Genomic DNA, 26,142 nt, shown 5'->3' on the forward strand with positions numbered 1-26,142 from the left:
CACAAAAACGTATCATAAGAAGATATAAAGATTAAGAGGAGAAGATGGTACGAAGATCAGGAGGAAGAAAGAGGAGGGAAGAGAGGGACAGAGGCAGGAAAGGAAGGAGAGGAAAAAAAGAAAATATAAAGATTAGCTGAAGGATTATTGTACAAAGATCACTGTCACCTTATTATTTATAAAGGTAAATTATCAGGAGCATATGGAATGCTTAATTTCAGGGGAATGGATAAAAGTTGTGAATAGTAATGCAATGAAACACTACATAATCCTTGAGAAACTTATGTTTGAAAAATACGTAATCACACAGAAAAACGTTCACATTGTGTTAAATAAAAAATATATCAAAGTATTAGTATGATTTCAACGTGTATTGAATAAAAAAAAGAAAACAAAGAAAGAAAAAAATTTAAGGAATTGTACCAAATGTTGATAGTGTCTCCCCAATTCTTGCCCCTTACTCCTGAATTAGGATCTTTATTTTTATTTTCCTTATAACATCCCTGCTTTCCAGTATTTCTATAACCAATGCATATATTTTGCTACACAAGTTAAAGTTTAAATTCCTCCCAATATTACTAGAGGTGTAATATGAAACAAAAATAACTTTTAAAATGTTACTAATACTGCCAAAATTGCTAACTGCTTTGATCATATTCATGGCCCAAACCATTGTGTCATATTTCCTATGGGCAGTCCTATCTAATTACTTAGTGTTAGGAGAGGAAAGTGGTACTCCGACAAACAATAGAGGAGAATTTTTAAAGGTACAGCGTTTCAGGGGCATGGGATGATGAGGAAGTGGTATAAGATAGTTAGAGGTCAAACATTTGGCCACAGTATATAGTTCCAAAGAATAGTGGGGCTCTATGAAATCTTTTTTTCCTTTTAGGTTGTTCTTACTCCAGAACTTTTTGGAAGACTTGATAGGGAGGTGCACCATACCTCCTTAGAAAGAGCAGCTCTCTGACTTCTCCAGTGAATTTAAATCTCTGTTTTATTTTTATTACCCATATGTAATAATCCCGACACATGTCAACATGAGGAAATATTATATATCAAAGTTTCATCAAAATAATACTTCAAATAATGGAGTTTCTATCTGACAGCTTGAAGGTGTGATTTCTCCAGCCATGTTTGCTTAGAGAATATATACTTTTAGTACATTTTCCAAAACACTGCTGGTGAAAATAGTTTGCATATTTGCATATTCATAGTTTATTTTATCTTTGATCAGGAATCAATTAATTGTACAGATCTCAGTAAATCAAATGCCATAGCATTGCTCTTCCTTTGAAGTTAAATGTAGTCATCATAATAATAAATTCTAAATTGGTAGGGCTATAGAATATAGGATATAGAAAAAATGTGTGCCTCAGTGAAAAGTTATACATTGTCTAGACTCTTAGAAAAGAACTTTTCATGTATCAGATTCTTATTCTAGGAAAGCTATTTTACAACTCTATAAATTACAGATAACTGATAGCAATGTAAAATAATTCTTATCTGTAGACATGTAAACTTTGTTCTGTGTAGCCTCCCTGACCCACATGACAAAAATAAATTTTGCCTCCTATTGCACATTCATTTTACTGCTTTGTATATGTGCCTGTTTTTAACATTCTTTTTGAACTAGTTACAATATCTGCCTGGTTTCTTCACCAAGTACAATCTCTTAAAAATGTCCAATTCTTATATTTATATGAGATGCACTTTTTCTGAAAATTATCCTCTTTATAAGGATAAATAGTCACTTTCCACTTGAAAATTTGGTGGAGAATTTCAGTGTAACATAATGATATCCCTGAAACTATAATTTTATCAAAATTTTTATCTTCTAATCATATCTTGTGTATCAAATAATAGCATTTCTTTTTTTTAACTTATTTATGAGACAGGGAGAGAGAGAGTAGGGGGAGGAGCAGAGGGGGAGAGATAAGCAGACTCTGTGCTCAGTGCAGAGCCTGACACAGGGCTTGATCTCAGGACCCTGGAGATCATGACCTGAGCCGAAACCAAGAATCAGACACTTAACTGACTGAGCTACCAAGGTTCCCCAAATAATAGCATTTCTAGTAACCCTGAGTTTCCATACTAAATTGAACAGGAATAATGATCAAACTAGGGATACCAGTTACTGTGACATTTTAGATTTTCCTCACATATTCTAGGTTTTGAATGAAACTGGATTTCAATATTTTCTTTAAATTGCCTTTTGGTCATTCATTTCAAATTTGCAAGATTATTGGATTCTAACTATTATGCTTCGCCTGCACCCATAAGATCTTAAAGTGGTATTTGCATTGAACATAAAATTGAATCAAATGCAATACTTGATCCTGAGTATATCACAGGCCCATGTGTGTGCATATGAAATTAATGAAACTGCACAACATACATTTAGCAATCACATGCTAATTCATAGATACTGTAGATACACAGGAGAGGTAAAACTTTGTTCCTTGTGTGGAATTTCTCTCCAGAGGGAGGGCAAGTGGCTATTCCTTGAAGGAAGCAGATGCTGAAATTTAATTTTATGGATGGAATGTTTAACATTCAACTGCACAATAGTTTTACAAAAAAAAAAAAAAGAGCTCCCATATGTTCATTCTCTGTTTAAAAGGAACTCTACAGTTCCAGCATGACTGCAAACAAAGGCAAGGTAGCATATCCAACTTTTCAGTGAGGAGAAAAAATATCAAAGTTGACTGCTATGAAATCAAGACACTGTGCTTGATTTTGGGGGGGGAAAGAGAATTATGTGTATGGTTGCCACTCTTGCCCTTGGTCTCAGCAAGGGAAATAAAGAATTCAAAGAGAAAAACAAGGAGGGACATTTTTTTAATCATGACATTCTCCCCCTCCCTTTCTGTGATGATGATGCAGGTAAAGTTGTTATTTCATGAAAGGCACCTCTGCAGTGGTCAACATTATCAGCCAGATTCCAGAGTTTTGATAGATGACTTATAAGAGCTGAGTTCTGGCTCAAGGAACTGACAGATGAACGTTACTTCCAGAAGATTTGGAATAGATTCATGGAAATCACCCTGTAACTCTGAGCCGACACACATGTCCTCAATATCCAGAAGCCAAATAGGGGCCAAATGATTCTTTTACATTTTCTATTAGCTCAGTACCAGGGAGGCACACTGATTCAGAAAAGTAAAAAATATGTTTATCCATTTTGCCTCTCTCTCCTTCTAATCTTGGGGGAGATAAAACAAAACCAAGTTATTAAAAATTTTAGTATCATAATTTTATTTTTTCTACTGTCTCAACTCTATTGAATGCTCTTATGGTTTTCATTATTTTATAAGATTTAGACTATCATCAGAGAAAATACCATCATTTTAAGCCTACACATCACTTTGGACACCTACTTTTTTAAAAATCAGGCTAATGTTTATTTATTTCAAGGAACAGATATTGAAAACCATATGTGATAACAATAATTATTATCATTAACATCAATCAATAGCCAGTTTTAGACTTGGTTTTACAATCATCTGGGTGGCTCACTCAGTTAAGGGTCTGCCTTTGGCTCAGGTCATGATCCCAGGGTCCTGGGATCAAGCCCCACATTGGGCTCCCTGCTCAGTGGGGAGTCTGCTTCTCCCTCTCCCTCTGCCCCTCCCCCTACTTTTGCTCTCTCTCTCGTGCTCTCTCTCAAATAAATAAATAAATAAATCTTTAAAACAAAAAAATAAAATTTAAACACTTCTAAAATGAAGTTAATTTTCTATTGAAATAAGTTAAAAATCCATATTTAATTAAGTATTTCTGGATTAATGCAGCCTATTATTAATGTAGTAATACATTGTAATGTATTACATCTAAGGACCAACTTTGATATGCACAAGCAGTATGTCAAGTACTTTAGAGAGAAATAAAATGAATTTTGTATATTTTCCCTGGCCTGAAAGCACAGCTAGGTAGGTACCTCAGATACAAAATAGTCATCATAGCAGTCAGCATGTAGTAAATGCAATAAAAGAAACAAGAAAAAAATAATGGTGGTTTAGAGGAGGTGGAGATTCTGTATTTTGGAGAAGAATGGTGATCAGGGAAGATACCATGGAGGTAACTGGAGGCCCACCTTGACAGTGGGATTTAAAGAAATGGGACTGGAGGGGAAGAGAGTTGGAGGAGTGAGCGTGAAGAACTGTACAACAGGAAAGATCTGGGGCATGTTCAGGAAACATGTAATGAGCCATCTGGTTTGTCTGGAAATATGTTAGGGGATTATCGGGAGAGCATAAAAATATTTTCTTATGTATATGCTCCTTGGAGAACTCATTCACTCTCATGGTTTGAACCCCTAAAATCCTTTAAATCCATCTTTTTCTCTCTACCCCATAGCCAGTCGTACTCTAGTTCTGGCCACTGTCATCATCAGCTTATTGAGCAGTGTCCTAACAGGCCCCTTGTCCAGTGTGGCAGGCTCCATGCTGTTTAAGACAGCCAGGGGCATACGAACATATCTCTTCATATTACTCTGTGATGAAAACCCCTCAGTTGCCTGCCCTGTCTCTTGTAAGCCTCATTTCTCTCTCTCTCTCTCTCTCTCAACTTTCCCTTCTTTTTTCAGCTAGCAAACTCTTCTTTATAACCCACTGTCTCAGTTTAAAAATCAGTTTGGTTCAATCATGCAGTCATTCATTTATAACTATTCAGTTGAGGAGATACTGTGTTCCAGGCACTTTATTCTTCCAAAATGTGTTCCTCAAACTCCTAAATTGTGTCCCTGCTACACATAGCACCCTTCATTGTAATTGTCTGTGCAGTGATCTGTATTATCTATTCTAATTCAAATCCCGTAAGAGGAAAAATGGCCTGGTTGGTAATTGATTCAAAATTAATAATCATTTGTTGAATAAATCGTTTAGTTACCACCTTTATGTTGATGAATATTATATAGATAACTCATACATGGAGGTAATCAATAAAAATTTGATCAATAAATTAAGGAATTTACTCTTTCTTACCAAACATGATTCTGCCAGATATTCCTGTTTTAAATAATCTCCTACTCAATTAATGTCACATGTTTAAAAAAAATTTAATGGTATTCTACAAAAGCATCAAATGAGGGGCGCCTGGGTGGCTCAGTCGTTAAGCGTCTGCCTTCGGCTCAGGTCATGATCCCAGGGTCCTGGGATCGAGCCCCGCATTGGGCTCCCTGCTCAGCGGAAAGCCTGCTTCTCCCTCTCCCACTCCCCCTGCTTGTGTTCCCTCTCTCGCTGTGTCTCTCTCTGTCAAATAAATAAAATCTTTAAAAAAAAAAAAAGCATCAAATGAGATCTTCGTTCTTGAGTTTGGTTTTGAATACCCCCGTAAAAAGGCTTGTTCAATTTCACTTTAACTCTCAAGTATGTTCAAAAAGAATCAGGCCAAGTGGTGGGGGGTGGGAAGAATGGGGTGGCTGGGTGATGGACATTGGGGAGGGTATGTTCTATGGTGAGCGCTGTGAATTGTGTAAGACTGTTGAATCACAGAACTGTACCTCTGAAACAAATAATACATTATATGTTTAAAAAAAAAAAAGAAGAAGAAGAAGATAGCAGGAAGGGGAAAATGAAGGGGGGGTGAAATTGGAGGGGGAGACCAACCATGAGAGACTATGGACTCTGAGAAACAAACTGAGGGTTCTAGAGGGGAGAGGGGTGGGGGGATGGGTTAGCCTGGTGATGGGTATTAAAGAGGGCACGTACTGAATGGAGCACTGGGTGTTATACGCAAACAATGAATCATGGAACACTACATCAAAAACTAATGATGTAATGTATGGTAATTAACATAACAATTTAAAAAAAAAAAGAGGCCAGTCCTCTCTACATCAAGGTTGACTATGAACCTCATACTATAGTTGTATTGGTTCTTTTTTCCACTTCAGGTCTAATTCAATGCTTAAGCCAGAAGTACCACCTCTATCTACTCTGAAGCTATCCTGAATTTTCACAGATTTTATTGCATCCTTCCTTTTTTTTAATTAAAAAAATGTACAATACAATTTTTTCTCAAAACCACAGAAAAATAAAATGACATTTCTTAACCATGACTTAACACTAACCAAATTTAATCAGAGTTTGTTTTTTTAGTTTATTTTTTCAGCTTTATTGAGATATAATTGACCAAAATATGTCAAATAAAGTATACACTTGATTTGATACACATATACATTCTGAAAGGATTGCCCCATTGAGTTAATTAGCACATCCATCACTTTTCCTTTTTTTTTTGGTAGAACAATTCTACTCTCAGCAAATTTCAATTGTATAGTACAGTGGTATCAGCTATACTTCAGTTATACAATACAATGCTATATAGTATATAACATAGTTACATAGTTATCACCTACAGCACCATGGTATACATTAGATCCTCAGAACTTTTCATTTTATAACTGAAAGTTTGTACCCTTTTAACAGCTTCTCCTGATTTCCCCAGCCCTACAGCCTTCAGTCACTGACTTTTCTACCCTCTTTCTATGCATTTGACTTTTTTTTTTTTTTTAAGATCCTGATTGTAAGTGAAACCATGCAATATTTGTCTTACTCTGGCTGATTTCACTTACCATAATGCCCTCCAAATTCATCCATGAACTTGACAAGATTTCCTTCTTTTTAAGGCTGAATAATACTCCATTGTATAGATACACTACATTTTCTTCATTCATTCATCTGTCAACAGACATAGGTTGTTTTCATACTTTGGCTATTATGAATAATGCTGCAATGAATAGGAGAGTACATACATTTCTTAGAGATAATGATTTCATTACCTTTGGATATACATCCAGAATTAGGATTGTTGGATCATATGATAGTTCTATTTTTAGTTTCTTGAGGAACCTCCATGTTGTTTGCTGTAGTAGCTGCACCAGTTTACATTCCCACCAACACTGCCCAAGAGTTCCCTTTCCTGCACATCCTTGTCAGCATTTGTTATCTCTTGACTTTTTTTAAAAAAAATTTTATTAGTTCCAGAGGTAGAGTTCAGTGATTGATCAGTTGCATACAATGCCCAGCACTCATTATATCATGTGCCCTCCTTAATGTCCATCATCCAATTATCCCTTCCCCTGCTCCCCTCCAGCAACACTCAATTTGTTCCCTATAGTTAAGAGTCTCTTATGGTTTGCCTCCCTTTCTGTTTTTATTTTATTATTCCTTCCCTTCCCTTATGTTCATCTGTTTTGTTTCTTAAATTCTACACATGAGTAAAATCCTATGGTATTTGTCTTTCTCTGATTGACTTATTTCACTTAGTATAATACCCTCTAGTTCTAGTCACATCGTTGCAAATAGCAAGATACCATTCTTTTCGGTGCCTGAGTAATATTCCATTGTATATATACACCACATCTTCTTTTTCCATTCATCTGTCAGTGGACCTCTGGACATAATAGTTTGACTATTATGGACAATGCCGCTATAAACTTTGGGGTGCATGTGCCCCTTTGAATCATTATGTTGGATAAACACCTAGTAGTGCAATTGCTGGGTAATAGGGTTGCTCTATTTTTATCTTGTCTTTTTGATAATAGACATCCTCACAGTTGTAAGGTTATGTACATCATAATGAGATGTAAGGTTACATCTCATTATGGTTTTGATTTGCAGTCCTGATGATTAGTGATGTTGACTTCCTTTTCATGTACCTGTTGGGCATTTTTATGTCTTCTTTGAAAAATGCCTTCTCAGATTCTCTGACCATTTTTCATTGGTTTTGTTTTCATTTTTGTCTTTTTGCTACTGAGTAGAATGAGTTGTATTATGGATATTTTCTATTGTTGCTTTTGTTGTCAAATTCAAAAACCCTTGCCAAGACCAATGTCAAGGGGCTTGCCTCCTATGTTTTCTTTAAGGAATTTTATGGTTTCAGCTCTTAAGTTTAAGTCTTTAATCTATTTTGAGTTGATTTTTGTGTATTGTATTAGATATGGATCCAGTTTCATTGTTTTACAGGTGACTGCTAGTTTTCCCAACACCATTTATTAAAGAGAGTATCCTTTCTCCATGTATATTCTTGGCTCCTTTGTCATAAATTAATTGGCAATGTGGACATGGGTTTATTTATGTGCTCTTCTGTTTTACTGATCTCTGTGTCTGTTTTTATTCCAATACCATACCGGTTTGATTACTATAGCTTCATAAATAGTTTAAAATCAGGAAGTGTGATGCCTCTAAGTTTTGTTCTTCCCTCTCAAGATTGCTTTGGCTTTCAGTATATTTTTATTCAGGTTTTTGGAAGAAATATATTTGTATCAGAACATTTAAAACACATTGCCCTTATCTCTTCTCCCTTTCTGTCTAAGGTAATTGCTATACAGACTAACTACTAACTGAAATAGGGGTACCTGGATGCCTCAGTCAGTTAAGCATCCAACTCTTGATTTTTTGGCTCAGGTCATGATCTCAGGGGTGTTGATGTTGTTGTTTTTAAATAATTGAAAGACAAAACTTCCAAAATAGTAAAACAAAAATTTGTAAGATACACACGCACAATAGTCAAGTAGTATTAGTGTTTAACATTCCTCTATGTGAGGTAATATATTTCCATTTACTTGTAATTTTAAACAATATATGCCGGTTTTTGCTGTTTTTAAAAATAATACATAAATAATGTCATACTGTTATAATATCACTCAATTTTGTTTTTTAGATTATCCATATTAGAATATAAAACTTTAATTCATTTTTAATTAAATTTGTATCTACTTTTTATCTACCTTATAGTATTTAATTGGTTAAATATGTCAATATTTATATATTTTCCTTTTTACCTATTGATAGATTTAAGTCTGTTAGTTCCTTTTTATGATTTTAGATGCATCCCACAAAATTGACATGCAGTATTTTTATTGTCATTTAGTAATATATAATAATCCCCCTTATAAATTATGTCAACTAATAGATTATTTATCAGTATGTTATTTAGATCCCAAATATTTTATTTTTAGTATATTTATTTATTCTATTATTATTACTTTTTAGTTAGAAACTGGGCTGTATATCATTTTCTTTTTATTTGCTATAAAATGAGACAACATATATGTTATTTATCATGCTTAAATCTTCTATCTTCTTACTAACATTTTACTTGATAATCTGTACATTTCTGAGAGAGATTAAAATCTTCAGCTATATTTGTGGACTTCTCAATTTCATTTTTGTAATTCTGTTTTTTCTGTTTTAAGGTTATATTGTTTGGCACATCCAGATTCAGCATTATTACATGTTTATGGTACATTGTTCATTTTGTAATATTAAGTAATAATCTATCTTTAAAACATTTTGCCTTAAAGTCTACTATATCAAATATCACTACTGTTATTCTTCTACTTAATTGACTTAATATATAACATGCTATTTTTTTCTTTAAATCTTTCTATATCAATATGTGTGAATATATTTATACACATAAACATAATATGATTGGATTAAAAATTTTTAAAAGACTATTTATTTGAGAGAGACAGAGAAAGAATGCGAGCAGGTGGAGGGGCAGAGGGAGAGAGAATCTCAAGCCGACTCCCCAGGCAGACGTCCCAGAGCCTAACGTGGGGCTGAATCTTGGGACCCTGAGATCATGACCTGAGCTGACACTGAGAGTCGGACACTTAACTGACTGAGCCCCCAGCTGCCCCTGGATTAAAATTTTAAATCCAGTCTGAGAATCTCCTTTATTGGCAAGTAAAATCCATTTATATATTTAGTGATTTCTGACATTTTCAACAGTTTATTTCATCAGTTTCAATTTATCATGTGTTTGCTATGCTTCCTCCATCCTCTCTTCTTGCCCCATACTGTATACTACATTGAGTATGGTGTGTGTTTATGTGTGTGTGTATTTTACAAATATTTGTTTACTATTTTGGGTATCACATGTTTCAGTTCTTTTATTGCTGTCTTAAATTGTAATGTTTGTAGTTGATTTAATAATGCTTTAAATCTTACTCCTCTATTTCCAAAGTTATAATTCTCTAATATTTAATTCTAACTAGTTTTAACCTCTTATTTGTTATTGATTAATATTATTCAGTTTATTGAAAATAAGTCAGTATTCACTCGCTTTTCCAAAGTCTGCTCCCCCCTTGTTGGTCTTTCTTTTCCCCTCTTTAAAATTGCCTCCCATATTTCATTTTTGCTTTAATTTCATTTTTTCTGAAGTATAAAGTGTAAATTTTTCTGTGATTTTCTAACAGTGGTTTATGATTACTAAACATTTTTATCTGAAAATGATTTCACTTCACCTTCAATCTTAAGTGACAGGGTAGCTCGCATAGGGCTATTGGTTGACAGCTGATATGTAGAGATTTGTTGAGATTTGAAGATACTTCTTTACTGTTTGGCCAAAAGTCCGATATATTTATATTTTCCTCTTAACCTAATATATCTTTTGTTTCTGGTTTCCATTAAGATTTATGTCTTTGTCCCTAGTCTTTTGAAGTTTCACTAAATTACATGTAGTTTCTTTGTTTCTTTTTGCCTTTCTTGGGCTTGGTTGTGCTTTTTCAGGTGAGGGATGCATGTCTTCTTTTTCCCTTCACTTCTGCTGTATTCGCCTCCATTACCACTTCTAGTGTCACCTTTCCACCATTCTTCTTGTTTCCTCTTTCTTTTTTTTTTTTTTTAAAGATTTTATTTATTTATTTGAGAGAGAGAATGAGAGAGAGAGAGCACATGAGAGGGGGGAGGGTCAGAGGGAGAAGCAGACTCCCCGCCGAGCAGGGAGCCCGATGCGGGACTCGATCCAGGGACTCCGGGATCATGACCTGAGCCGAAGGCAGTCGCTTAACCAACTGAGCCACCCAGGCGCCCTTTATTTCCTCTTTCTTAACTCCAATCAGACATGTTAGATTTCCATGTCACCAATTCTTTTTTCCTATTTTGTTTCCATAACTCCCTCTATGGCATTTCCATATTCCAGCTTCCTAATTTTATCTTCTCCATATAATCACTTTCTAACCAGCTCATCAGATTTTTTAAATTTTATTATGTTATGTTAACCACCATACATTATATCATTAGTTTTTTGTGTTTTTTTTGTTTTTTTTAAGATTTTATTTACTTATTTGACAGAGAGATAGCGAGAGCAGGAACACAAGCAGGAGGAGCGAGGGAGAGGGAGAAGCAGGCTCCCCGCGGAGCAGGTAGCCCGATGTGGGCTCGGTCCCAGGACCCCGGGATCATGACCTGAGCTGAAGGCAGACGCTTAACGACTGAGCCACCGGGCGCCACATCATTAGTTTTTGATGTAGTGTTCCATGATTCATTGTCTGTGCATAACACCCAGTGCTCCATGCAGTACGTGCCCTCTTTAATACCCATCACCAGGCTAACCCATCCTCCCACCCCCTTCCCCTCTAGAAGCCTCAGTTTGTTTCTGCAGCTCATCAGATTTTTAATTTCAATAACTATATTTGGATTTTGAGACATTTTTATTTGGTTTATGTTTAAATGTATGCATTTTTCAGTCCCTTGGTCTCATTATTTCTATTTCTATTTTTTTGGTCTCTTTAAATTTTTTTTTAAAATTCTTACTTTACACTACAGTTCCTCTTCCTCCATTCCTTCTTGTATTTGTGGTATAGATTTTCCACTTGCTGCATATGTTAAAATCTCCCTCAGGATTTTTTTAGAATGTATGTGTGTATGTGTGTGCATTTAAACTTTTACTGTGAGCTCTTTCTCAGTGGGGATTGTTCTATCCTGGGCTTCTCAGGAGCTTTGTCATAGGAAAGCATCTCTATAGCATTCAGCATGTCTTTATTTGGGGGCCCCAGCAATCTCATGTTCCTCAGTTATATGTTAATTTTTCTGTTGTGGATATCTGAACCACACTCGTAGGACAATTTTAGCTTTTCAGTTTTTCACAGAACACTTTCATTTTTCCCCCATCTCTAGCAGAGGGTGGATTAAAAGCTTCCTTGCCACTTTTCTGGGACACTGTTTATTTTTCTAGTACCTGTTCATGGATTGGGTATCTTTGAGAAGATTATAATTTCCAGCTCACACAGCTCTCATAGATTCAAGGCCACATTTCATGGCTTGATCGGAGCCTTGAAACTCCAGCTCTGGCCTTATACTCCCCGCCTCTTCTGCTCTTTTCTCCTAGCATCTAATATTCCCATTCTTTCTTTTGAGATAAGCTACATTAGGTTTCTAAAGGGTGTATTTATCCAGCATTCCATTCTATTTGTAGAAGAGTGTTCTATATCTGTATATGTCACTCTGCAGAAAGCCCCAACCCTTTGGGTATTATATTCTCTCTTCTATATATATTATTATTTTATATCTTTTTTATCATTTTGTTCTAGCACATATCTAGGAGTATAATATATAGGTACGTGTTGATCTTTTGATCCTGTCATTTCCAACTCTGCTGCACAATAAGAAACTCTTAGTTTTATGCTTTATATTTTATGTAAAAAATGACCTAAACAATAATATACTTGATTTTATCTGGCATATTCTGAATTCAATATGCAATTTGACAAACTTTTTTATACTGTAACAGACTTTTTTTTACCATGAAGAAAATGTATTATTGTTTAATCTTATTATTGCTACTATTTATAAGTGATGTATATAGAATTTCACTCAAAAGATTTGGCTTATTCTTTTATCAGAAATGTGTAATTTAATTGTTCTGGTGTGAATATCAAGGCTTCTGGAATTTAGTATTACTCACAAGTATATCCATTTGTGGCTACAGTTGAAAAGGAAAGGAAAAGGAGAAGAAAAAAGAAGAATAAAAAAGAAATCCTGTAAGTCATCTCAGAGAAAGTATAGTTTTCTAACTCCCATTTAAAATTTCCTCAGGAGAGCAGGCAACCCCTTCATGGACTTGAACAGAGATGGGGTTTGATCACAGAGCCATAAATTCTCTTTCTGATTGCTATTTGGCCTGAGGGTTTGCTGGAAGCATCACCATCCTAGTTAGACTGTTTTCCAGCTTTTAAATGTACTAGAGTATGATTGTATTATGTGTTGACCCTGATTTATGTTGAAAACCCAGAAACATTTTTTCCAGAAGAAGTGCTTTGTGTATATGTGAGCCTTTGAGGCCTGGCCCCATCTGAGAGTTGACTGGCTCACCTCAATGTACTGTTCATTTATTCAGATGGCTGGATTCTAAAGGAGGAATCTTTAAATATCCAGCGGTATTTCAGTGAAATAAATATTGTGAAGCAGATATGGGTTGTTTAAAATGTATCACTATGATGTAATATGTCAATGCTCAATTATACGTTTGCGTGCACCTTAAAAAATTCTGTCTCCAGAGAAAAACTGATTGTCATAATACTGCATTTCAATTAAACCCACATCCTAGGCATTCTGAGGTCCAAATTCCTGAAACCCTCAAGTTAATGGGTTCCATGTTGTGGGGTTAATTTACATAAAGTTCTGGAGCTCCTACTGCACTGTTTCAAATCTTGGTAGCTTTGATATTCTCCATAGTGCTATACACAAATATTATAAACTAGTTTTCACAGAGACAAGTTATGATTATCAGCAGGAATTAGTTTCATACAGTGATCTCTAACCATATTGTACCAGAACATTACCCAGACCCCCTTACTTCTGAACTTCATTTTTCAGTTCCTATAAAACACATCTGTTCCACTGTGTGTGTTTTGAAAATTAAATATACTAATATCATTCCATCTGACCCGGCCACCAAACTCATGTGGGAGAAATCCGGTCCACAACCCAAGCTGTGTTGAGTCTTCAGGTCTTATGGGAGCTTGTAACTCACTTCACCATGGCAAAGGAAAAAAGTGAAAAAAAGAGAAAAAGAAAAAAAAAGCAAAAGAAAGAAAAAAATTTCTAAATATGTGTGTTTTTTTCTGATAAAAGCATAGAAAAACTCGGTCAATTGCAATGCAATTTAGTCAGTATTCATCCTGGTGAAATTTTCAAGGTCACAACAGTCCTCACATTCCACAATTTTGTAAAGTTTCTCCATGTAACTTCTGCTTTATAACAAGGGGAATCCCTATACCAAAGACTCTGTGGTGAACTGGGTTATTACAGAGGGTCATAATTAGGTCAAGAACAAAGGGAGTATTGAAATCGAAATATAGTTTACTTATAACAGAAAGTCTCGGTACATTGCACGTGTTGTGACAGAATTTGTATTGGATTTATTCATTTGAAAGTTTGCAGAAGAACTGCTGCTGTGTAGGTGTGATAGGGTCATTGCTGTCAAAGACAGAGTTAGAAATAGCAATGGACGCAAAAAGCTGAGGGCAGTTAAAACATCATTTGAAAGCAAAATTTTTATGTCCAAGAAGCCAAACTAAATATTTTCCTGTGTATTAACGTAAAGAGGAGGGGCGCCATATGTACATTTAAGCTGCTTTTAGAATTTGGAACTCCAAGATACGCTACCCTGTCTTGTTTGACCCTCACAAAAGCAAACACATCCACTTAACATGTACCAGAGTCATAGAGGCTCAACGTTAAAAATTAAAGGAGATAACCTTAAAAAATAACCAGGAACAATTGAGAGCTCATCATCCCTTTTCTTTCTTTCTTTTTCTGTTAAGTTTTGCCACTTAATCAAAAGGCAAGATTGGTTTAAATTATCAGACATCTACCTAGAGACTTTCCTTTGTTAATTTCTTCAATCTAGCACAATAGTTCTCAAACGCAAGTATGTGAAAAAAATTACCATAAAGGGTTTGCACACACAAAACCGTGGGTATTATACTACAGGGGTTATTTAAGGGATTTCCTAGGGTAATTTTAACTCTGGACAACTTTCATTGCATGTACTAACTTCAGAAGTTAACCAGGGAGGTTCCACTTGCCCTAACTTATTTCTGAGAATTATTAACACATTTCCCCAGAATCCATAAAATATATCTTTTGACATAATTATAAACACATTTGCATATACAAAGATATTTTCTGAAAACTCATACTGTACTAGAGTATAGTTTTTCCCTCATTCAGTATTTGATTTTGGTTATAAGTTTCTCCCAGAACTTTTATCCTATAATAATTGTTTTTAAGGATCTTCCCTCTGTCTTCTTTCTCTCTCAGTGAAGAGAGAAATAATCAACAATGAATTATGGACTAGATAAAAACTAACAGTTCTGAAGTTTTTGTCTTACAACTTGACCTAGCAATATATTCATGGCCAAACTCTATTTCTTCCCCCAACCCCAGCCTTACTGAGGTATGGTTGTATTTCTTGAATTATAAATAAAAACAGGCAAAGTATTTTACCTCTGGCATTTTTTTTGTTCTTAAAACCCATCATTATTTACCAATAACTACCAAAACTGCCCATGACTTGTTTTATTTTCATATATGCCTCTGCAGAGTTTTGTAAGAATCACTGCTGCTACTTCTCTGTGCATTTTTGGTGATGTCCACTAAATTATTTTTCAAATATGAACCTAATGTGTCTTAACTTTTTAAATTTTATGTAGCAGGGTGCCAGGAGACCAGCTTATGTCCAAGGTGAAGATTAGGGATTTTGATTTCTAGAAAGGGATATTTGGGGGAATCCATCTCTGCCAACCTTTGCCAGGCTCTACACGTATTTCACATGTGTGGAAAATAATTTTTTTTTTGAGGAGTGGCTATCTTATTTTATTTTTAATTTTTTTGAGTATAGTCAACACACAATGTTACATTAGTTTAGGGTGTACAACATAGTGATTCAACCTCTGTGCTGTGTTCACCACAAGTGTAGCTTCCATCTGTCACCACACAAGGCTATTACAGTATCATTCACTGTATTCCCTGTGCTGTACCTTTTTCTCCTCATAACTTAGTCCTTCCATGACTAGAAGCCTGTTTCTCCCACTCCGCTTCACCCATTCTGCCCATCGCCCCACCACTCTTCCCTCTGGCAACCATCAGTTTGTTCTCTGGCAAGCTGATTTTCTTTGAGGCTTTTCCCTTGTCATTTCCTCTGTTACTTCAGTTACCTTATTGTGCTCGTAATTAGGGCAAGATGAAGAAGTATTTCTGGTAATTTCTTTTTATTAAAAATTTAATTATTTCTGGGAGCTATCCTTAGAACTTTCTATCTTTATAATATTGTGTTGGACACTTCTGTTATTTTTTCAAATAGATCAGAATAGACCTTAGAGATTTTCTATTTCTAATCTCATTGGACAGAAAAAGAAAATGACATCTGGAGAATATTAATGATTTGACCATTTCATGACAGAAAGGACAAGAACCCAAGTTTCAAGGCTCTCAACCAGTGTTTTTTTTTCCAGGGCACTGGTTTAGGTTTTTGAATACTTCTTTAGCCTGTGATTGTGATTTTCAAAAGTGATGGATGAGGATACATTGGGATGAAAGAAGTAAATATTAGAATTTGTTTATAGTTGTTTTATCCCATCCTTTTAAATTAAATTTCTTTTTTTAATGTGACATATAATGCACAAATAATAATTGAAAAATTTAAAGGCTAAATGCAATGGAGGGGAAGAACTGCTATGATATATTTTCAAAATTAAATTTAGGGACGCCTGGGTGGCTCAGTTTGTTAAGTGTCTGACTCTTGGTTTCAGCCCAGGTCATGAGATTGAGCCCCATGTCGGGCTCCAAGCTCAGCACAAGTCTGCTTGGGATTCTCTCCCTCTGCCCCTCCCCCCTGCTCTCTCTCTCTCTAAATTAAATAAGTAAATCTTTAATTTTTTTAAATATTAAAAATAAAGTTTAGAAAACATTGCTGTAAAAGCTGACTTAATGTCAGTAGTAACCATAATAACAAAATAGCTTCTGCTGAAACTACTGACATTTGCTGAGCACTTGATACATGAAACCCCAAGTTTTATGCCCGTTCTTTCATTTAATTATCCCGACTACCTTGTAAGATTATCCACATGTTTCAGGTGAAGATATTGAAGTATAGGAGCATTAAATAACTTCCTCAAGATGGAATTACGATTCAAAGCCTCTTGTTTTGTATTCCCACATAAGCTCAAAACACTGAGTTACGGGTACTTTAGGAAACACTCTTCTGCTGAATGAAGATGATTCATCCCATATTCATTATAAGAATCCTATAAGGTAGCTGTGGCAAATATTCATCTTACAAATAAGCTACGTCAGTGGAAAATACAACATACCTATGTGATTGGCCTCATTTTAGTAAAAGACGTTTTTATATTGAACCACAACACTGTGAAGATAACTTTACCTGAAGATTTACAAATAAGATATATATAAAAATACCAACCCTTAATAAATATTTCAGGGAAACTGTGTAGATCTAAATTCTCTGAATTCAGGGGCTATGGTGCTCACCAGTGAGTTCTGTTAGCAGTGAAATGCCTGGCATAAAACAAGACTGTGATATCTATTTGTATAATGAATATAACCTAATGGAGCCTGATTCATTGCAATTTCTTGTGTATACATTTACCTTTGAGGTTGGTGCCATGCTCTTTTTTCTTATGGATGCCATACCTAGAACTAAAAAATAGTAAGTAATTAGAATAATATGTGTGTTTATTTTTAAGATCTATTATTTTAGCAGTTGTGACTTTAAAATAATAGATTTCCTACATTGAGTCCTTGAAAATTTTGAAGGCTTTTCAAGTGTTTTGATTGTCTATAAAGCAAAGGTGTAGAACAATAATTCCTTGCTGGCCTTTTCTTACAATTCTTCCTCCATCATGTCCTTTAAATTTGACCGCTTCCTTTATGTTATATTGTCCATCCTAGTCAAAAAATATATCATGCTATCAGCTTAGTTCCACTTAGAATGGTCTTCACTCAGTTATGCTCAATATATATATATATTTTTTTCATTTCTCTTAGAATATTTCAAGAAATACTACTAGTAAAGAATTATCTCTATTTATTGTAGAATTTTCATGGAAGATCGTTTCCATTATATTGCTCAGCATCCCCCTGGAAAAAAATCTGTGTAAAACAATTATTTTTTAATATAATTTTAGATATGAGTAGGAAATTTAATGTAACATGAAATATCAAAACCATAGTTTGGTAACAGAAGTGGGACAGAGGATAATTAGAAACTATTATTTAGTCTATATTTCTGTGTCATAAAAATGAATTAAAATTAAAAATATTTTTGGACACTAAAAGATCTATTTCAACAGTCTGGCATTATAAAAACTCATCAAGAACATCAAATTCCATGTTTTTACAGGATGAGGTACATAATGGAAATATTTCAAATGATCAATCTATAATTATACTTACCCACTAAAATCTTACTCTACTTTGTAAGATAATCATATTTTCCCAGCAATAATTATATATCCACAATTTTAAAAGGATCATTTCATTTATGACCATGCATGAGAAAGAGCTGGTATTGTTCAAAACTCTCATATTCTAAATTCTACTTATAGAATTATCTGTCACTCCCTACTGTCACTTTTAGTTTATTGAATCTTTTTAGCAAGAAACATAGCACACTTTAATTATCTTATATCTTCATAGAACTTTATAATTTTTTTTAATTGAGTCAATATTTACCATAAGCTTATGAGAATTAGGAAGATTTTATCCTTATTTTATAGAGGCAGAAACTGAAATGCTAAGTAACCTGCTGATGCAAAATAATTTGTGTTGAATTGGGACAACCTAATCCTCTTATTCCTTTTCCAGAGTTCTAATTTGACTAGGTTTCTGAACCTGATCTTAATATAAGCAGAACACCTTTTATTAATATACCTTCTTGGATATTTTACATACAATTGACCATTGAACAGCGTGGAGGTTAGAAGCACCAAACCCCGATGCAGTTGAAAATCCATGTATAACTTTTGATTCCCCCCAAAACTTAACTACTAATAGCCTACAGTTGACCAGAAGCCTTACTGATAACATAATCAGTTGATTAACACATATTTTGTATGTAATATATATTATATACTGTATTCTTAGAATAAAGGAAGCTAAGGGAAAGACAATGTCATGAAGCAACTCATAGGGAAGAGAAAAAAATCATTTGCAGTGCTGTATTGTGTTTATGGGAAAAAAAACTACATTTAAGTGCGTGCAGTTCAAACCTGTGTTGTTCAAAGTTCAACTTGTATATTAAGAGTTTAAAATAATATTTTTGAATATATGCGAATGAAAAGGGAAATGTTAATGCAAATGGATGATGCAACAGCTGATTGTTTTTTTTCCCCTGGATTGTAGGAAATATAAGACATCAGTGATTTAATTGCACATTTTGACCTCATTGTTTCCTAAAGGAAAAAAATATATATTCTTGCCCCTGAAATGTGGAAATTTCTCATCTTTCCAATTCTGTATATAATTTGAGCTCTTTCCCAGCAGTTCATGATATCATGTTTCCTTTAATAATCTTTGCTTTCATAATTAAAGCCCTGATTATCATCGTCCTCATTCTCGTCGTCATTGTAGTCATCATCCTGGTCAGCATTATCATTATCTGGAGCAGAGGAGATCTAGGGTGTTGGTACAGGCTCACACCTTTTTTATAGCTTAAAAACTAGAAAATACGCTCTTTGAATGTTTGTAGTGTTTATGTAATCAGTACCTACATTGCCAAGGCTTATTGAAAACAGCTGGGTGCCTGCCGCCTGCCTCCCCCTTTGTTGGAACTGTTGCCAGAACAGGTAGTCAAAAATGGAAAGTAAGGGAAAATTCAGGCATCTGGGGTGTCTCTCAGGAAAGCAGCTGTGGCTTCCTTAGGAAGCAGTCATTGTTTCCCATCAGCCAAGACTCTGTATGCCCTTGGGTCCAGTTCTGGCATGGCTGGCCTTGTAGGATGCAGTTTATGACTTAGGACTTACGCGAGAAACCATTTGGGCAGTCCCATCTCTGGCAGAACTTTGAGAGAAATTCCCCAAGCTGCAAGCCATATGTGGGCTGTTGGCCTTCTATTTAGCCTACTCTGGGAGGTACCCATTTACTGGGGCTCTAATCATCCCTTTGACACAGCAAAAACAATACAAAGAGATCTTCTCAAAACATATCCCTCCAAGATATACTGTCGTGTTTTTAAAACCAGACATCACTATTATTTCTGTAAACATGGCGGGTTTTTTTTCCTGAAAATAAACTCATTTTTTAAAAGACTTCCTTTGTTTCCTAGATAGTAGGCAAGTACAAAGAATTCTTTTTAACAGCCCACTGCAAGTCCAGGGCTAGCAGTGTTGAATGGTATTCTGCATTCGTAAACACATGGTCTTTCAGAGATAGATTTTTGTACATCAAGTATTAAGAATTGTTATGCATGTGAAAAGATGTAGGCTTTTTTTTTTTTTTTTTTAAGATGTAGGCTCTTGATTAATGTCAGAGAGTTGCCAGGAGCGGGCCTTTGGTATGTACAATACACTTAAAATCAATCTGCTATGATGAGATTATTTGGCAAGAACCACCACTCATTCACCATGAAAATAGCATTTTGGCAGATTAGGGTTGAATGTTTTTCTTGATAATTTTTGTTAAAACAGAGTTCTGATTTTAGAATGTAAATGCTTTAAATTTCAGTAGTCAGAAGTAAAAGGGGATTAAAAAGATGTAGTACTTTGAATTTTAGATTAAATATCATGTTTTTCATCATTACAGAGAGTTCTGTTAGGACACTTAAGGACCATGATTAATCCAGCAACATTTTATTCAAAAATCTTCAGTTTCAAAATATATATATATGTGTGTGTATATATAGATAGATAGATATGTTTTTTTTTTTCTCTATGCTTTAATTGTGCTAAGTTTGACCATTTCCTTGTACCTGTCCCTTTGAGAAACTTCAAGCTTGGGGGGGGGTGGGACCTGGAAAAAACTGAGAAGGAAGCCTGGATATCTAGAGTATGTATATTAAAATATTTAGAAATTTTCTAGGAAATCAACATAAATTGAAGATGTATCATTATGTATAAAGAAAAGCAAGAATGTAGTAAGAAATTAAGGGCAGTTTTAAAATCCGTATTACTGGATGGTCATACCCTCAGAACAAGTGTTGGTAATATTGGACAATTTTAAAGTCCTGTATCTATAAAGACACTTTATTCATAATTTTGAATTCAAAGATGAAAAATCCACAGATGTTTTTGAGAAATGTAGCATCTATTTTCACTTTATGCTAATTACAGTTTATACAATTTCGACCAGATGGGTTTGCATGCACGGTAGCTAATTCATGACAACTGTCTTCAAGTATATTCTCTGAATGTTAGGTAGGTCTTAAAGACGTCTAAGTGATCTATGATATTCTTACTAATATTTATGGTTTTCAAATGCTATCATGATAGCTCAAGTGTGGTATAGATGAACAATAGGATGTTCTATAGGGGTATTGTTGAAAAGAATATACACTTTCTTGAGCCACTTAGATTTTCAGAAGTGAATAAATTATTGTACATAATAGGAGATAATCATCCCAGGGAACTTAAGAAATGGTTACAATGAAGATTCTGTATTTGTTATCTAAATTAACTTAGTACTTTTTTTGTCACTAAAATTATTAGAGTCCTTTGCCCCCACTGGGTTGTAAAATAGTGAAATACCTGATTTTTCAGGTTTCAGAGTTCAGCTGAATTATTTAAAACTTTTGTTCCAATATTTATTTTGTGTTTATTTTCTTTTAAAAAACATGATCATGGTATGTTTAATATATTATCTTGTTTGAAAATTAATACCAGAGCATATGTAATGATTAAGAAAAATATGTATTTGTTTTAAATAAGGCGTTGTTATCATGGACATTCATATAAACTTTGTTTTTATATTATTTTCCCTCAGTTAAGAATTTCAGTATATATTTAAAACAAATGTAAAACACTATTTGATTTACATTTTAATAGTAGTAAATCTGACAGGAGCACGTATTAAGTATAGCAGTGATTGAATCTGCTTTGAATAGGGTACAGAAACAAACACAGAGAGAGAACACAAGATTTCCAAGTAATAGTTGCAGTGCCTGGAAATTATTTGTCTTAAGCCTTTTGTTTATTTGTCTGCATATGACTCTTAGTTTTTAGTTATATATAGAAGCAAAATCAGTAATTCCCAATTTCTTTTGAGTTGGCATTTGTCAAACTGTATCCTTGAAAAATTCTAAGAAAAAATGTATTATTACCAAATATCTTTCGATGTTTTCACTTCAGAAGGAATTTCAATCCATTTGGCTCCAATTTCTAGTCTAGTTCTGTTTGTATTTGTCTCTTGCCTTAATAGGAAATGGAGATATTTTGTAGCAATTCAGATTTGAACTCTTTAAGTTCTTATTTGTTTATCTGTACAGCAGACAATTGTCATCTCTAAAAAAATCAAAATATTACGTTAAAGGGTATATTTAACAAAGAATTGGTTTTATTTTTCTCCAAATAATTTGGTAAAAACTTCTGTATGTTTAATGTGTTGCTCTTAAAACAAAGTGTTGCTGTTTTTGTTGTTATAGTTGTGATAAATAGCCAGTTAATTGTTATTTTATGAACCTCATCAATGTCAGAGAAATAATTTTTAGGTAAAAATATACTCTTCCTTTTATAGGCAGGATATGATTTGTTAGGCATAAAAAATAAGTATATCCATTCCAGGAGAATTTAGGAAATCCATACAAAAGTCTAAATTTGGCTGAAAATAAACACAATGAAACAAGCAGTAATATTCTTTTTAATTATTTGAAAGTGCTTAAGTCTCAAATCTTCACACACAAAAAATGCTATTTATAAAGTATTCCATGTTCCTTCCTTGTCAAGGTAGAATTTATCAAACAACTTTACCCACCATTTATGAAATGACTTAGCTTTTCTAACTTGCTCGTTTAACTTTTTAGTGATTTAGTATACATAATTATATTGCTACTGTGACTAAGCATAAAATTAAATGAGATGTTATCTCTCAGTGTATTCTATTTCAGTATTTGTAACAATAAATCCATGTTTGAGAATCAAAATCAATTTCACCTATTTAAGAGATTTAGTTTCTCCTGTGGGTAATTTTTTAAGTACTTTAAAAGTTTCATTTTATTTGCCAGTTTACTGAAGGTTAAATATTTGAGATGTGTGGGGTGTTGCTAGCTAGTTCCAATGGAAATTATCCACTACCTAAGATGATATTTTATTTGCACCTCAGGTCATTTATTAATACATAGAAGTAGGTGGATTCAAACCAACCGAGACAGATATGTATACAGGTGTAAGAACAATCCACTAGCTTTGTAATTTGAGAGATAACAGTTTGAGGAGATGGCGTATGCACATAAATACCTCTTCTGATACTATTCTGTCTCCCTTAAGATTAGATGTCTGATTTGCTCATAAGTAGAGCCATGTTTAATAAGGCCTCTTAAAACACAGACATAACAGGGAGGAGCAGCAGAATAAAATATCGGTTCCCACTGGTGTTTTAGTATGGATTAGTGGCTCAGATTAGCCACCTGTCAATTGATGTACTTTTTTGGAAAGGGGTGGAGGAAATGGGGAGAGCATCTGTACAGGCCAAAGTTCAGGCATCAGAATCTAGGGGCCTGGGAAGTCAAGGAAATAGCCTGAAGACAGGGGCCACTAATGATGTGTTAGCTCAAGCAGGACTTGACACCAAGAGTGAACTTCCTCCGTTTCATATTTTGAATCCAGCTGTTAAAATCTTGGGACTTGCCCAGACCTAGGATAAAATAAGTGTTCATTGAGTTTGTACATATCCAGAAACATTGTATCTATGATTAGAGAAGAATGTTGCAAAAAAAACCTGCTTTAGTTGCCATTTATTCTTGCACTGGCCTAAGCAGTAATTCTTCTGCCTTCCTTGAACAAATACTTGGTTGGGAAATATGTTAACGAACAATTATTTCAAATGATGCATTTAATCTAATCAATTATGGTAAACCAAAATGAACAAGTAGATACAAAAATCAAGAGAAGTTTTGGACAAGAGAAAATTTAAAATGGAATGACTGCAATCAATAATCAACTGGTTTTATTGACTCAAGCTTAAAATTTTACGTGAAATTTATGTAAAATTATATGTGAAATATACATTTATGTCTAAAATATATGTATACATATACATATATATATTACACACACAGATACACTTTCAAAAATATAAGAGTAAATTATTTTTTCCTACTTAACTATTTTCTAATGAAATTGAGTAACTATTTCAGGATCATGCATATTTTGAGAAGGGCATATTCATTGTATTAGTTTTTATAATTCTATGCCATTCTGGATTTCATTATATATAAAAACTCCAATTAATGCTTAAAATGTTGATTGTGAAAAGTGTCAGAAACCTAGCAGTTACTGACTCAAAAATCATTAGGCAAGTACAGGGGGCTACAAAAAAAGAGGAAATGATTCCCTACTGATGTACAGATTCACTGAGCTGATTTCCTAGGATGTGCAGTTAGATTTTTCTGGGAGATGCTACATAAACATAAGAACATATCCCAGCTCTGATATTTAGTAGTTTTTTGATTTCTTGGTAAACCCCATAAATTCTAAATTCCTATCACCGCATGAGCAAGTTGGGTACCAACCTACCAAGGTTTGTAATGAGCATTAAACATTATAATCCAATAAGGCACCTAAGACAAAGGCTAGTTTAAGCAAGGGTCTCACTGCACATTAACATTGAACCTGAATTGGACTTCTATGCTTCTCACCCCATCTTTTTAAAGAGATTATATATAGGGGCAAAAAACAAAACCAAACACAGAAACAAAATAAAACTACAAACTGTCCAACATTGCATTTTTTTGGTAAGAAGCTAAAAGCATTTTAGATCACTGGAAAAGGCAATTGTGTTTTAGTTAGGGATGGATCCTTAAGAAAATAGGACTTGAATTATAGTTTCAAAAGTGGAAAGATTTAATTGTGAAGATGTGGATTAACAACAAAGGCATGAACTGAATTGTATTTTTTTTTTCATTCTGTTGTTAGATCAGAAGTTCTTACTATTTCTGGGATCCCAGATGAAAGTATGGATAGTCTAGTGGGTGGGGAGTAGGCAAGAGGAGAATCATGACACCCTAGCAAAATTTTACAAACAGTTTAGCGGTTTCATTCTCCCTAGCCTTCACCCATGGAATCCTTGTGACCCTAAACACTAAATTCAAAACTAATAAAAACTTCAGTTGCCAGATATATTTCAGGTTCCACTACCTTGCACAACACAAGGTATCTATTAGTTGCTCAATGAATATTATGGATTGAATGGAATATATATACTGATATTATGCATTTATCATCTCTGTCCCATTGGAAATTTGTCTTTGCAGCTAGTACCCTGTCAACATTACCCATCTTCATAGACTAATGCAATTCATTGCACAAAGGGCCTTCATAAATACTCCCCACCTTGGTATTATTTTGCTTGGCACCATCATGAGAAATCCCATGAGGTCATTTTTCTTGAATTACAGTCAAAAGAAACAAAATCAAAACCAGCCTTTAAATATATTGTATTTGATTTCTGAGTCAACTCCATAATGTTAATATTATTCTTGACTTCTGCTTCAATATAACTGCAGATTTTATTTTTGATATATATTTTTTTATATTGTGCATATTATAGGCTGAAAGGAATGCATGTATTTGAAGAAAACTGCAGACTGGCTAATGTGAAGCATAACGGTTCTCTAGAAAGAACCATAAGGTTCATATGAAACTGAATGACCCACCTGTAAAATCTAAATATCAGTGTTTAGGAAGGTGGTGGTGGTGTTGTTTTTGTTTTCATTTTCAGGCTTTCATTGCAAAATAACCATAATTCAAGTTGTTTTCTTTAAACTGATGGCTGGCCTCAGTTAATGCCCTTGGCTTCTCCCCAGTCCATCACCCTAGAATGTTCCTCAAGCCTCTATCTTATTACTTAAATGTGCTTCTTTGTATATTTTTGTCGATCTTTCACGAATAGTGATCTTCTTCCTGGGGAGAAGACCTGGTCATATTTTAGTAGTTGGGAGAGGTTTGCACAATTAAAAAAAATATATGGAGAGATACTTGCACAGCTATCCCGATAACCCCATTTTTGGGGGGTGTTACTCTTTTCCATCATCATACCAGTAACACCTAAAATGAAGATCATAAAAGCAATCTTAGAGTTAAATTTTAGTGCACAGGTAAGAGTAAAGGGAAGGGTTGGCTTAGGAGGGCTCTGAGGCTTAAAGATCATGACTAATGCTTGGATTTTACCTCAAGAGAAG

At 34.3% G+C, this 26,142-nt stretch overlaps 1 protein-coding gene across 2 annotated transcripts in view; it reads left to right on the forward strand.

The window, feature by feature from the left end:
• AGMO (alkylglycerol monooxygenase) overlaps positions 1–26,142 on the forward strand; it is a 320,330-nt gene that overhangs the window by 292,055 nt on the left and 2,133 nt on the right. The gene's annotated exons all lie outside the window — the stretch shown is intronic.

The sequence above is a fragment of the Leptonychotes weddellii genome, chromosome 12 (genome assembly GCF_054177405.1).
Source record: "Leptonychotes weddellii isolate Sample4059 chromosome 12, ASM5417740v2, whole genome shotgun sequence".
NCBI lineage: Eukaryota > Metazoa > Chordata > Mammalia > Carnivora > Phocidae > Leptonychotes > Leptonychotes weddellii.